The sequence below is a fragment of the Lepisma saccharinum genome, chromosome 10, assembly GCF_977018435.1.
Source record: "Lepisma saccharinum chromosome 10, izLepSacc3.1, whole genome shotgun sequence".
NCBI lineage: Eukaryota > Metazoa > Arthropoda > Insecta > Zygentoma > Lepismatidae > Lepisma > Lepisma saccharinum.
This window is the reverse complement of record NC_139238.1, coordinates 14,968,282-14,983,736: the sequence shown is the minus strand read 5'-3', so window position 1 is coordinate 14,983,736 and position 15,455 is coordinate 14,968,282. Positions and strand designations below refer to the sequence as shown.

Here is a 15,455-nt window from a genome sequence, read left to right as displayed (position 1 = left end):
CATTATAAAGTATATTGGTGTTCACATCAGTTCCAAGCCCTCCATATTGATTCAATAAACATTTTACATTAATTGAATAATCGCATCAACACTTCATCAAATCACTATAATTGTTTCAATCATTTTGAAAATATAATTTGTAGTTCATATCTGGTCCACAGACATAAACAATGGTCTTACATTAAAGTTTTTCTTAATAAAATAACAACATTGTTAAATAAGTTAACCGAGCTGAGTGCATATTGCAGAGGACATTTTTTCTGCATCCGATAAAAGCGAAGAGACAGGCCGTTCTGCTACCCTCAAGAGGCAACAGGAGGAAAGGGCGCCAATGCAAGGGAACAGCGGGGAAAGACTTGAGGCAAGTGTGCTACGGGGTTATTCATATGCCTGTTTAGGGGCCCTGTTGCCGCTGCGGCCTACAGGATCAGCAAGTGTTGTCACATTGGATTTCCAGAAAAGAGCTAGATCCCGTCTAAAACGGGGATACTATTTCTCTGAAGCAACAAGAACTACACTGCAAAGCCGAAGCTGGATTTAACTACAACTGAACCCGTTTTCGTAATAGACGAAAATATAAGTACTTGATGCGATTCGTGATTTGGACAGACCTTGCTCCAAAAAACTAAGTTGGCAACAGTAGAAGTACATCTGGACTTCCCTTCCACCGCTGGAGGAGGGTAATTCTGTCGTCTGCTTACCGCAGAAACGTCAAACTGACCCGAATGTGTGGTTTTTCTTCCCCTTTCAACCTCTTTGCAAAGAAACAGAGATGGTTGACAAGGCTCGACCACAATTCACTGGATTTTCGCGGTAACTCTCTCATGAGTGGTTGTTCTTTCTAGGAGTGATTGTGGCTAAATAAATCACTGATCGGATTGCAAAAAAAAACAACGAAATGAACAAAAATCCACATCAAAGGCATGTTTTTTTGGGGGGGTGGTAGGGTGGAGATGATAACGTCTGATGACCGCGACCGGTAACACTTTTGAAAAAGTCACGCCACGCCACTGTAATGTATTCATATCTTTAGAATAACTGTATCAGCATTCATATATTAAAAGTAAACTGCAAAATGGCAAGAACTCGTATAAATGTTCAAAATAATAATAACACAAAGACAGTGGCGGCGATTAGCTAGAGGTCGTGGGGCGGTTACCCTCACTTTTTGCCCCCGCGCTATGGTCTCTTAATGCTAAGCCTCGTCTATCAAGAGAAAGTAAAGTGTCCTTGCCCCTCCCCTCCCAAGTTTTGGCACCCAATCGCCGCTACTGTGCAAATTTTGAAAATAAAAATTTTAATGTGGACAATGAAAAATAATATTCCAATTGTTAATACAATTAGTGCACGTCGATATGTACAGTGAGATAGAAATATTAATCCGAAAATGTTTGAAGAAAATAATAATCTAATTATTATTCAATGTGCCATTAGTGAATAACATCCATAAATCAATAGTTATTTTTAATAATACAGGTGTTTAAAGTTTACATGCGGCTGTCTTATATTATGGCCTGTACAGCTGTATATTATATCATGAGCTGTACTGTTATGGTCAATATATTCGTAGCGCCATAACAAACACACAGGAAAAGTACTATTACTCAAACGTCACATAGGTTTGTTTACATTAAATTCGATGCAGTGGATGGAGAATAGGCAAAATTACGGAGGGAAGGACTTATAAGTCACACTGAAAATTAAATTTTGTTGTCTTTGTCATGAAATAATCGTCCTCTTCACCGAGAATCCTGTGAACTTCCTAGAATTACTTCAAGATGTCTTTCATTTCCGGTATCTGGGAATCTCGTGCATTCATCAAGGTGAAATAGACTGCAAAACGTTACAATATGGAGGATTTAAGAAGCAGGTCATGGAAAAGAACCTTTTGTTACTGAGAAGGTTTCTTTGTGATCACGTTCAACATTAAGACAACCACACCATTGTAACATTTTCCCTTTACGTTACACAGTTTACAAAAATACAACGTTCTACAGAAGTAACACTTTTTTTTTTAATAGTTTCTCATTTTGGCACGTGAGAAAAAGTGAAGAATATTTACTACGATATGCAAATTGTTAATAGACTTCCTCACCGGAATGCCTTTTATTCTTTACACAAGTATATTGCTGACTTATGGATGCAATTTGCACGTATAAGTGTATGCTTGTTGTACAACAGGAACCTTGATCAAGGTCATGTAATAATTTGCGTCTTTCCTCGTATATTTAGGAATTTATCCTCTCCAACTTTTGCTGAATTTCGAGTGAAACTGAAAATCGAAATTCATATTCAAATTGTATTCATAACAAAATTACTGTATGTTACCTTATTATTTTAATGAACAATTACTATAATAAATATTAATCAAGAAACTACACACGAAATGACCGATTCGTCACACAAATATATTTTCCGACCGCCAACTGTTGATTGGGCTGTATGGGATTTATTATTATTATTATTTCTTGCGAATTGGTATTGCATTTTTCTGCAACACGGTATTAAGTCATGTTCTTCTTCTTCAACAAATTCAACTGTTTTTGCAGAACCGAAATCAAAAACCATAAAATGGTTAATATTTTCCTCTTTTATAAACTTTTGCACCAAATTCGTAAATATATTGCTATGTTTTGGGTTTGTTAACAGCTCATTACTTCCATATATCGCATCCAGGAGCTAAAAAAAAACACAAAACGTTCGTATGAAATCATGGCTGTGTATAAGGGGAGGGGTTAATGGGTCCAACCCCGTTCCATTGTTTTAGTAAACATTTTGAATTAATTGAATAATTTCATCAACATTTCATCAAATCACTGTAATATTTGAAATCATTTGAGGAATATAAAACAAATGTATAGTTAATACCTAGTCCACAGACATAATGAATGGTCTTATATTCTTCATGTACAATAATTTTATTTTATTCACATCTTCAGAATAACTGTATCAGCATTCATTATGTTAAAAATAAACTGTAGCATGGCAATATTTCGTAAATTTTCAAAGAAAAATTAAAAACTCAGATATTTTTTTGATATATAATTTGCAAAATTTGAATATAAAAATCTAAATGTATATAACGAAAAATAATATCGTAATGGTTTATATAATTAATGCATCAGTAATAAATTACAGAATACACATTCTTCTGATACATTACATTTCTTACAAAGCGACCGTAGAAATTACACTCCAGGAATCACAGTCCACATGGTTACATACTTTACCGCTAGATGGCAGTTTCCCAATATAATTAATGACATGGAAACTATAAGTTTTCTAATACTGGAAGTATTAGCAAAGTTACATATATGTATCGAAGAAAAATGCAATACGCATAATTTTTAGTAGCGTCTGTGACAGCTTCAAAGTAGTTTTCTACATGAGGTGAAGAAGTATGAACACTCTTTGTATTATATTGATGAAGTGTACACTTAGAACATTGTGTGGCACTGTCTGCCATTACAGTGTGTGTGTCGCCTCAGGTCTGCCTGTCTTTTTTTTCTTTTTGGAAGGAACCTTGCTGGTCGAGTCTCTCTTGATTCCTGGCAACTTCCTCGTCTATAAAGGGAAGATACATACATCGTTGAATTACAAGAGGGAGGAGGGTTATAAATAAGGACGTCCTTAACGCTGGAAAAAGGGCTACACGTCAATTGAAAGATTTGGAAAAATATTTTGTGGTATATGTCCACATCTAATAACTCCCAAGATAACGACACCGATGAATCGAAACTACAGTATCTTGAGATATCGTTTGGCGACTAATGCATTAACAGATGCTCGACCAGGCCCGTTGCCCCTTATCAGGAACTGCGCTGCAGCTACGTAACAATCGTAAAAAGCGTTAAGAAAACATTCGTAGGATTTCGGGGGATTGAACTCCTCGCCTCCCGGGCTACGTGCCTTTCATATATACTGTAGAGTGAGATATTCAGAAATATTAAATCGAAGTTGTTTAAATTCGATAATAAGAAGTCCGTACTTCGCAACACTGTAGTAATTGTTTTCAAGTGTGATACTTCAACTGTAATGCACATATCAATAACAACTAATGTATTAACTTCCTTTTATCAGACGATGACGCAGTGGTGGTATCGTCGCCTTTTAATCAAGGGATCCCGGGGTCAATACCCGGTGGAGGTGTAGGTCCAGTCTTGATTAGCCTTACTGTGCATAAAGTGGACTTAAAAACACCAACTCAACTCTTGTTATCAGACAGGAAAAACGTTCGCTAAATTGTCATAAACAAATGACGTCGGTTTGGACTATGAAATTTTAACGTTTAATCCCGAGTATTTCGTGCATCCTAATCTTGCACTAAAGACAGTTTAGTAATGATTTTTAAGAACCGGTAATAACCGGAACATTTTTTTTCTTTTTTTTAAGAAAAGATTCACATAATGATCGCACCTCATACTTTTGCAAAAGAAAAGATGGCATAAAATCTTTGACGATTATGCGGTGAAATACGGCATTTAAATTTTACTATCCTCTGCCTACTGAAAGTTGAAACTCTCACATTATTTCCCTACAAATACCACAGTGTATGGAATAAATACAGTCTTCATATAGCCTACCATGCAAAATGTTTCACTTTCTCGTGGATGTACGGAGGGTCACCAGCTTTGTAGTGTTTGCAAATTTGCTAGTGGAGGGAAAGGTTGCATGAACTTCTCTCGAAGCACAGGAATTTTACATATGCTACGCTTCCAGGATCTAAAAAATCCTACAACCTAAAGATAGAAGCCTCATATCCCTCATAAATATCACCGACACAACTTATACCGTGGTGGAATGGCCCTTTTCATTAGAACCCAGGAGCAATACAAGCAAACAAGCCGTTGAAACTACGTATGATCAATCTAGTGATATTTTAGGTACGATTAGGTATTTTGAACTAATCCGTTGTGGCAACAGTGCAAGGATTTCCTAGCAGTAACTGAAATCAGCTTCAAGGCAATTAAAGCAATAATAATAAAAGGATATTTTACCTTCAAATTGTCTCAGTGCAGCAACGTTGCTTGTTTATTGTATATGAATCACTGAAGACACATGATGATCACACGGTGAATTAATATTAAAAATCACTGCACAAGTGATGTATCACTGAAGCACAATCACTGAGCACCAGAAACACTGCATATTCATATCGAGGCAGCAGCATACGAACTGGCCTTAGCCCGGCATATGAGTTTGCTGCTGAAGGTTTGCTGCTTGCTGACCTTGAAATTTCATCAAGGGTTACGTCAAAGCTTATAAACCCAGCTGGCACTACAAAAACACACGTTGTTTCCTCTTTCGAGTTGACTTTGAGAATGGTCACCATTTAGCGCTGGAAAATACCGAAGAGCGGACAGATTTTGCGATAAAATTCTAGAAACCTGTTAGCGAGTGTGTGTCACAGAGCAGAGTGACTCAGTTGTTGTCTTATCAAGAAATTGAGCTGTAAATTCCTAGGAATTTACGTGATAATGTTGCATTGTTGTTGAATGATGGTTCTATTTACGTGCTGTTTAGATTTCCGCATTTGATGAAACGTTGAAGTAATCTGATTTTGAAACGAAACGAGTCAATGTTTTCTGTCTGTTGGAAAGTGTGCGTTTACAGGAAGCCTGCGGGAGGGTGACTACACCAAATGATGCACTGACTATAATTAGGGTGATTTGATCTCGGTTGCAACCTGCTTTTTGGTCTTCACTGACACTTTTAAAAGCATTCCTCCTAGCCAGTGGTGTGTTCGGTAATTGCGTAACACAACTTTTTCTTTTCTTTGACAGCCAGTCCTATGTTTTATCACCTTTTTCTGCATCCTTCGTTTCCTTTTTTTAAGTTCAATGAAAAGAGGACTGTCACCAACCCCACTGCCCCTTGCTTGATTGGCTATTTATTTTACGTCGCTTTCTGCCACTTCTGGCTAATTTTGATGAAGGGAAAGTCGCAAACATGTATGGACGACACAACACAGTCCTCACAGAGGATTGTACTGGCTGTGAGCCAGACACCAGGGCCTCGTTAGTCTGCAAAATGCAGTCCAGGGTGTACTACGTGGAAGGAAGGTTGATATTTAGGTGTCTTCAGAAAGAATCAACCCTTACACGCCCACAACTTGATAACATCTCGAGAATCAAGCGAAAGCTTCTTCTGTAGAGTAGAACGGAAGTCTAATGAGCACGTGGGTTTGAATCCCGTTCCTAACCGCCATTTAAACAATGCATTCTAGTAAAATTGAAAAACGAAAGAATTTCCATACTATTACAGTGTTTTTAATAATTATCGAGATATTTTCTGCGAAGAATTAATCTTTTCAAATACACATATGCATGGACGTATCTAAAGACTTTTCGAGCACTTTTGTTAATATTCCATCTTTTCCATGTTTGTTCTCATATATATGAAAGCATATTTTTACGCTCCCGCGGGGGTTGGGTCACAACAGTGACGTCACTAGAGGTACAGTCCTTGAGCTAAGTTCTGACTGAGAATATGTGGAGTCTTACATTCACAACATCACTATCTTTGTTTAAAGTACAGTGAAACGTACAGAGGGAAAATTTTTGGTCGGAAGACGTCACACAAAATTTTCTTGGAAAGCTGTGTGTTGTTTGTCTTCTTATTCTACGCAGCGATGTATTACTTTCGTATTTTGTCGTTTCTTTAATAAACGATTAGTACTTTGTGCCATGCATTGGGAAATATCACCAGATTATTCTAGATAATAGTATACATATAATTTACATTAATATTTAACACAGGAAATTTAATCATCATTCTTTACATCACAACTTGGCAGGCTGCGCTTTGCCAGCGTGATGTCACTGACAGTTCCACAAAGGCTGTGTTCTTGGTTTGTTTGTTTTTGTTTGATTTGGTGTTTTAAGTCCACTTTATGCACAGTAAGGCTAATCGGGACTGGACCTACAGTTTAAAGTGGGATCCGAACCACTTGTGCCTCCACCGGGTATCGAACCCGGGACCAGGCAACGACGCTACCACTGCGCCATCGGGGAGGCCTGCTGTGTTCTTGGAAGCGATAAAAGAAGAAATCAAAGCGATGTGGGGGAGAATGTGTCAATTCAGCCTCTGTGGCTGGTTATCACAGCGCGCTACGACGCCAGGGGTCTCGAGTTCGAATCCAGGCCTGGGCATGGGTTTATTTATGAGTATCCCTTCATCATATCATCACTCATCATCATCTTCGGGATTAGCCACAAGTGGCAGAAATGCGAATCAGTCAATGAATCAACAATGTGTCGATACAGATGGAAAGATATCAACGCCTGAAGATCACAAGCATGATAAAAAATAAGGAAATATTGTCTTGAAGTTTTTAAATAAAAAAAGATCACAAACGAAGCACACAATCGCAGCGATTCAATCAATCTTTTATTTTGGACCTTGCAGTTGTTCAGGCGGTTTTTGTCCAGAGTTCTTTCTAGAATATACATATTTGCTTTACATTTAAAATATCGTTTTATCTATTTCCCAAGTTCAAATGAAAACACTGAGTTCATCAAAACTCATAAATAAATCATTGTACAGAATGTATTACGTTCAGGTCCATCTTGACATAGTATTCAGTTACATCGAATCAACGAAGTTCAGGCACAACCAAACACAGACTATTCAACCGTTTATTTCTTTCTTTATCGCTTCTAAGGGTCGAAAAAGGTTCATGCAGTATTTTATCAGTGTGCTGAAGAATAACCAATATATCTCGTGAAAATATGACGCAATCTCTAGTAAATTGCGTTCAACGAAAAGGTCAGTGGACAAATGCTCCAATTGTTACATAAAAAAAAACAACTTTGATACGATGTTGATTGGTGAACCTTGTTGAATCCTCAATCCCACGCAACATTTTCTCAAAGCGAGTCTCGTTTCACTTGACATTCTGCGTCAGTAAGCTTCTAGTTAACCCATGATACGATGCAAGCCAAGCGAATGCCCTCGTGGTCTTATTAGAATTGGAAGACTTTGCTTCGATTGGAGATTAACTGGTCTAGACAATCACACAAGCAACACGTGCGTCATGCTCAAAGGCTGCTGTCCTACAAGGAAAAAGGCAAAACACTTTCTTCTACGCTGAATCTGGTTATTCAATTAATTTTCCATTAAAACTACAGTGGACTTGACATTAGGGAATTTCGTATTAGAGGCCATCTCATGCATAGACGCAGCATAGGAAGTGGCGTATCCAGGAGAGGGACTGCTGGGGGTTAATCCCTGTCCCCTTTGACCCAACATTAGTAAGAAACACTGTCGGATATATGAAAAGATGGTAAAATATCAAACGACTTCCCAAAAACGGCCTCCACATGGAGTAAAAAGGTTTATTCAATTAGGTTATTTTCCTTCACTTCTCTGACACTTTTGACTAATCGCGACGATGAGGGTGAGTGATGATATGATGAAATATGATGAATGGACACTCACAAAAATTATCCATGCCCAGGCCTGAGTTCGAAGCCGGGACTCTTGGCGTCGTAGCGCGCTGTCCTAACCACTACGCCACGGAGATCGACAGCGTAAAAAGATATAATGTTGACTGACGAATCTTCTTGAATGTTTACATTGAACCATAATATGTGTATTGCATCATTTGAAGTTTGGCGTCCACTGCTGTCTTGTTATCACACTTCTGTCTTGTAATCAAAGGGTCTCGAGTTCGATTACAAGTGGAGGTATTCTGTACAAAACTAACTTACCGTATCACACTACGAAGATAGTGGACCTAGATTCGGATTCTGGGTAGTTATATATAGATTGTGTTTTTTCTTCCTCATCATCATTTTCATCGTCGAGATTAACTTAAAAGTAGAAAGGGGCATAAAATAACTATATTAAAACAATACATTAATGGCACAGCATTGGCTTTGCAGTTTCAAGTAGATAAGTTTAAGTTTTAAGTCCATTTCAGGCACAGATAGGCTAATCTGGACTAAACATACACTATGTACCTCCACCCAGGACCTACTGATTACAAGGCGACGACACCGGTAAGACCCTCAAGTAGATTAGAATGACAAAATAGTGCCCTATACCTTGAATCTAACTTGCCCTTCTTGGACTACAATTAGTCTCTTTGCCAGCTGTTTTGGTGATCATTCCCGAGTAGACAATTCGTGAGCTCTTTCAAGGAAAGTGAAAAAGATACGATATATCAACAGTAAAACTAATTAACTCTGAGAACATTTGTAGAGTAAATGAGCATATCTAAAAATTGTTCTCTAGAAACATCATTTCTCAATGCTCATGTAAAATTTAAGCATTTTTTGTCGACTGGTTCTCAAGATAATCTTGACGAAAATTAACCCCATAAACTTACTCAGGCTTGACAAGGGAAATGCTCAAATATTCGTTGGGTTAGGATACACCTTAGTACGTGAACATGACGTCACCTAAACACGCTCAATATCCCAAATGGTCCCACCTTTACGTATCCACCTTGGCGTTATGTAAGATATCACGGGCTTGGCTTTCTAAAGCCACAGAATCCGCTGCTACCGAGGAAACGATAGTTTTTTGTTCGGCATTTTCCGCAAAATATACGAAAGCCGCAATGACACTCTGCATCATGCGCAATTTAAGAACCAAGGAGAGAAACCTGGCACCCAATTGGCTGGTTACTGAGCACCGATCGTTGCCAGAGTTACGGCAACTTGATCTCCGAAGCACGCCGATTCCGAAAGGAGTGTATGAGGGGAGAGTAATGAGAGAAAAATCTCGCCCACCTGAACTGCACCATTCTGGTTGCCATGGTAACTGTTTGTCCACTATGTGCGCTTCCACATAGGGGAGTAAATTTAGTAAAAGCACAGATGGTTGTGTGGGTGGACAAGATGATAATCAGGCTCCCTTAGATTTGAGCTGGCTTCCGTGGTGAGGTGGTTAGCACAGCACGCTACGACGACAGTTGTCCCGGGTTCGAATCTCGGTCTGAGCATGGGTGTTTCTTTATCAATTTTGTCACATCATCACTCATCCTCATCTTCGTGATTAGCCACAAGTGCGAGGTAAAATAAACCAACTCAATCAATAACTAGATTTGAATTAGGTTATTTAGCGTCGCTTTTTTGCCACTTTTACTTACGGTCGCTTTTCTAACACTTTTGGCTAATCGCGACGAGGGATGACGAAGCTGGTGGGGGACACTCACAAAGCACATCCATGCCCAGGCCGGAATTCAAACCCGGGACACCTTGCGTCGTAGCGCGCTGTGCTAACCACTCCGCCACCACACGGAGGTTGGCTTCTTTGTTAGTGTTCCTTCTCTTCTTCATCGTCGCGATTAGGAAAAACGTGGCAGAAAAGTAACGTTAAATAACTACAGGGAGGTCACAAAGTGGGCGTACCCCCACTGTATTTTCCACACTACGATGGTTATGGCAGTGGCGTGCCCAATGGGGGTGTTGTTGGGAGTCATAACCCCCCCCCCCCTTTTGGCCTGGTGTTCCATCAAAAATAGGAAAAAGAGGGCAAAATGAGGGCTGACTACCAAAAGAAGTGTTCGTAACCCCTCCCTTTCGAAAATCCTGGGCACGCCACTGAATGCTTAATATGAACACATACCTGATGGTTTTAAGTGTCCGTGTCCGGAACATCGGTATGGAGACCGCCACACTTCGCGGTGCAAGTGTGAATAAGACCTTTTTTCGGGCGGTGACGTTCCCCTCAATAACGTTCTAAAGGGCCTCCAAAAAGTCCCAGAGGTGGTTAATCAATGACACAGGTATGTGTTCCTAATCCAACTATTACCATCGTAGTGTCGAAAATAAAAGGGGGTACGCCCACTTTGTTACCACCCTACAGAATTAAATAAAACTCGACACTGAGCCGCGTGTCGGTAACAACCATATTCATCGACCCGCCACAAAAGTAAATAGAACCGGAACAACAGCTGTATCTTTGCCCAGTAATGTGTGTACAAGTTCCGGCATTATCAACGCAAATATTACCCATTTACTCCAGCTCCACCCATATATGAAAACACAAGATAACGGGGCGCTAATCACGCTCCCTCTTCGTAAATAAAGCAACGCCATCTCTTGAAAGACTTTGAAATATGATACCGTGGGGCTGCGATGACATCTTTAATGGGTGTTTGGGATAGTGGAAGAGGGGAGGATGTTTCCACCCCCTCTCTCTCCACCTGGGGAAGTCGCCGCCGTTGCTTGGCAACGCGCGGAGCTTCCAGGGCGTGCCTCGACTCTCAAAATCGATCCGGGGCCTCTACTGCCGGGATTCATCCGATCTCCTGACCGTTCATGCCGTTCCATATTCCGCAGGACAAAGTCGCTGGCCATGGATATAATTCTATCGGGTGTATCGCACCAGAATTTTCTATTTGAAGAGGAGGGAATGTACGTGTACATTTCGATGATCATAAATTGGGCCTTTGTGAAAATGTTTAGTTTTTTTAAGGAAACATGGAGAGGGGGAGGGTGTTAGGGTGTGTTGATGAATTATTGTATCCATACTGCATTTTTTTTCACTGGGCTGCCACGTTACCAGTGGCGTGCCCAAGGGGGGGTTTGGGGTTATAACCCCCTCTTTGGCCCAGTATTCCTTAAAAAAAAATATCAGTGGCATAGAAAGATGGCAAAATGGGGCTGACAACTAAAAAAGTACACGTAAACCCCTTCCTTTCAAAAATCCTGGGCACAGATTTATGGGCTGAACGGCACTTTAAAAGCACTATAAAATAAAAAGGTACCAAGAATAGTTAACGTCAGGCACCTACCTAGAAAAATATTTCTGCAGCGGTCCAAACCAAGTGTCTCGGAAATAATAATAAAAAATATGATAATAATAATAATAATACTGTTAAAATTAATACGTTAATATAATTTACAGTTCTATTCATAATATGTAAATTAATTAATACTGTACTGTTAAACATGACTACGGTACAAGAATATAACTTATTCACTATTTACCTTCCGTAACACTGTTAAGCCTTGTTTCCATGTTAATAAAACATTAAAATGACGACCAATGCTAACCAAGGCAAACTTTTATAGTATAAAAATATACATAAGAACGTAACGTTTCCACCCTCTAACAAGGTCTTCTTCAGACGAAACTTAGTTGTTTCGTGTGAAGAAGACCTTGTTAGAGGGTGGAAACGTTACGTTATACTATAAAAGTTTGCCTTGGTTGGCATTTTAATGTTTTATTTACCTTACGTGTAGTTAACATCGCCAAAATTTGTATAAAAACAACTGTCCTGGCAAGGAAACTAATGTCAAACGGATAAGGAATTTAATATTTATTGAATAACAAAAAAATGTTAGATCCAGTCGACGAAAAGTAAAGTTCCTGATTAATATTTTATGGATATTGTTATAAGTAGTACTGTGCATAGATATTCTTTGGTACTGTCATTCAAAGCGGTAAAGTCCTAATCTAAGTTCGGTGGAAATTAATAACCCTCGATTATGCAACAAATGTTAAAAAAATATAGTTTCATTATTTAAGTATTTTAATTGAATAATTGATGTCTTTCTGGGGGGGGGGGGGTTCGGACCTCCTGGACCCCCTCTAAATACGTCCTTGGTTAACATGGACATGGAATGATATTTTCTTGGTCAGTTGCGCGCAGTTGATTTGCTTTCTTTTACTTCGCTTTACATCCACTTTCGGCTAATCGCGAAAATGAGGTTGAATGGTTCAAGTCCGAGCAAATACTGTCAGTTTGTATCACATGGATTACAAAGACGAACTCTACAATCATTTTCTTAAACCCCCCGGCCTTCCCGATTCGCCTTACTGTGCACAAAGTGGACTTAAAACACCAAATCAACCAATCTCAAACCTCCGAACACGCGTGGTTGTGCTCCGACGTGGCAACAGCGCCGAACTTCTGCCACCCGCCTAATTTTACGGCCAGGCGTTTAGTTTATTTTACGTCGCTTTTACGCCACTTTTGGCTGATCGCGGAGATGAATGATGATAAGATGAGACGGATGAAAGGACAAACACAACACAAACATCCATGAGGAATATCCTGGCCGTGGGCAAGAGAGGGCGTTGCTCCGTTGAAAATTAATGTCAGCCTAAATTATGTACGTATTTCACAAATATAAGTTAATTTCAGTCATATAATTTGCATTAATTATTTTAAACGACCGGAATCCTTAAGACGATCCTGTTTGAGACATATCAAAGTAAAAGGAGAGGCTGTTTGATATGCCACTCGTGTTTAGTGTTCACAGACTTATATTTTTAACTTACTTTAATAAGAATATTTTTCACAATTCTGTAACTGGTTTCGTTAAGATTGATTTGCTTTATTTTACTTCGTATTTTGTGCCACTTTAGGTTAATTTCCGAAGATGGGGATGACTTGTTTTTTTAATTTGGTGTTTTAAGTCCACTTTATGCACAGTAAGGCTAATCGGGACTGGACCTACAGTTTAAAGTGGGATCCGAACCACTGTGCCATCGGGGAGGCCTATGGGGATGAGTGATGATATGATGAAATTGATGAATGGACATTCAGAGACATCCATGCCCAGGCCGGGATTCGAACCCGGGTTCCCTGGCGTCGTAGCGAGGGCCGACTCGATAGAACGAGAATGTGTCATTGGTATGTAGCTTCTTCTTCATGATGCATTCCGGATTTTCGCGCAGAGCTCGCTATCTCCTTCAAGCTCTGAAATCACAAAAAGAAGGAAGATAATTTTGTTATCTCCCTGCTTATCAGAAACTAGGGAAGTGGGTGAGAAACGCCCACTTTATTCCGAAATAACTACACGGAACTTTCATCTGTTCGTTATCTTGCATTTTTCCGGTAACATTCACATGTCAAAAATAACTCTTGTTGCATTTTGAAAACATACAAGGTCAGTAGTTATTAGCTTTTGTTCGCGTACCAGGGGCGTACGCAGGATATTTTTCTCGGGGGAGCTGATGGGGCTACATACAGGCAGAAAATATTAAAAAAAATCAGTAAAGAATTCGGGGAAAAACGCTCTTAAAATAACCTCCGAATACTTTTATCTTGTTGAACAGTTTTTAGAACGAATGTTACCCACCGAAAGGCACCTCCACCGAAAAAAGTCCTGTTTACGCTAGTGCTTATAAGCAATTTAGGGAAATGATTAACGTTTTTCGGAGTTATTCCGATTGTGAAAAATAAAATTCCTACATGTAGGGCATGAGATGCTCAAATGAAAAAGTTAAAGCCCGACAAAAAATATATGGCAGACTGTATATAGTCGACGCGCTAGCTTCGTTAACGACCGGCTGGCTTTGGAATCCACGGAGCGCGCCCACCAGCTGCAACAATCATATTCAACGCACAGTGTTGCCACATCTACTCTCTAGCGCCCCGCACTAGCACCATCCCTAGGTCTCCACATTGAAGTTGCAAACAACAAATTGACACTACGGCAACAGCGTATCCGCAGTCATGTGACTGAGACTCCACGTGTAGCAGACGAGCAGAATGACAGCTGCGCCCATTGGGTGAAGGTTGTCTGTGATTGGACGAAAACAACCCGTAGAGTTAGGCAACACACAACGCATTTCAAGAAAAACTTACTTCAGGGTTGTACCATTTTTATTGCTGCTGACTGTACTTAAGCGTTGCTGCACAAATTCTTTCGATGCGAAGTTAACACTTGATTTGCAAGATAGACTTTTTGAGTGTGCTTCTGAAGGAAATAGTCGTGAGATCTTTTCCTGGCCAACAGTCCGAGAGACACGGGAATTGAGGGGGAATTACAGTTAGCTCTAGGAGAGGGGGGGGGGGTAAGCAGAACGTATGAAAAGAGAACGCATACATACGATCAATGTTTGCTCTTGTACTAAAGAGAAAGTTGGACTCTTTCTCAGGAATCACTCAGCCACGAATAAGTAGCGTCATTGTTGCCAGATCATGATTCGGAAAATAACTAACCCTTAAGTTTGTACTGGTGCACAATTCTGCGAGTAATTACTTGTGAGTGACAGCGGTGCTTTGTTAACATTCAAACTTAATTGAGCGTTATCATTGTCCACTTCACTCCCATTCCAACGCTTCGTTTCGATACAGCGCCTCTTCGCATTCGACGGTGGGTGTCGCAACCAATAACTGACCTGTGAATTCCAATGTTCCAAATGCGTTAACCACTACACTATCTGTACTATGTTTTGCTATCTTCAAGTCTGCTAATTCCATTTTGATTTCTTGAGAAGAGCCATTGGAGGAGTTCAGGGCACTTTCGATTCTATTCTCCATCCTCTGTAAGATCAAAGTTAATGTAAACAAAACCACGTGACTTGAGAAATAGTTTCTTTCCTATGTGCTAATTCTGGCGTTACGTTGCTCATGAATATACTGGTCGTAGCTGTACAGATCATAACATAACGTCCTACAGACTTCTAGGTTGTGGCATGGCTTTATGACACACTATATTCGAACGCTAAAGATTCCTGCTCTAACAACCAATAGGGTTTCTCAGAAG

The 15,455-nt window shown here is 39.7% G+C and overlaps 1 protein-coding gene across 3 annotated transcripts in view; it reads right to left on the bottom strand.

Annotated features, from left to right (window-relative positions):
• The window catches only part of LOC145993783 (guanine nucleotide exchange factor for Rab-3A-like), a 161,752-nt gene that overhangs the window by 84,304 nt on the left and 61,993 nt on the right, over positions 1-15,455 (bottom strand). The window contains exon 1 of one of the 3 annotated variants that reach the window (XM_083129582.1): positions 4,998-5,269. The exons of the other annotated variants lie outside the window; for them this stretch is intronic. The gene's annotated coding sequence lies outside the window, so the exon portion shown is untranslated. Of the gene's footprint in view, positions 1-4,997; positions 5,270-15,455 lie in introns of those variants that run through there. 3 annotated transcript variants of the gene reach the window in all.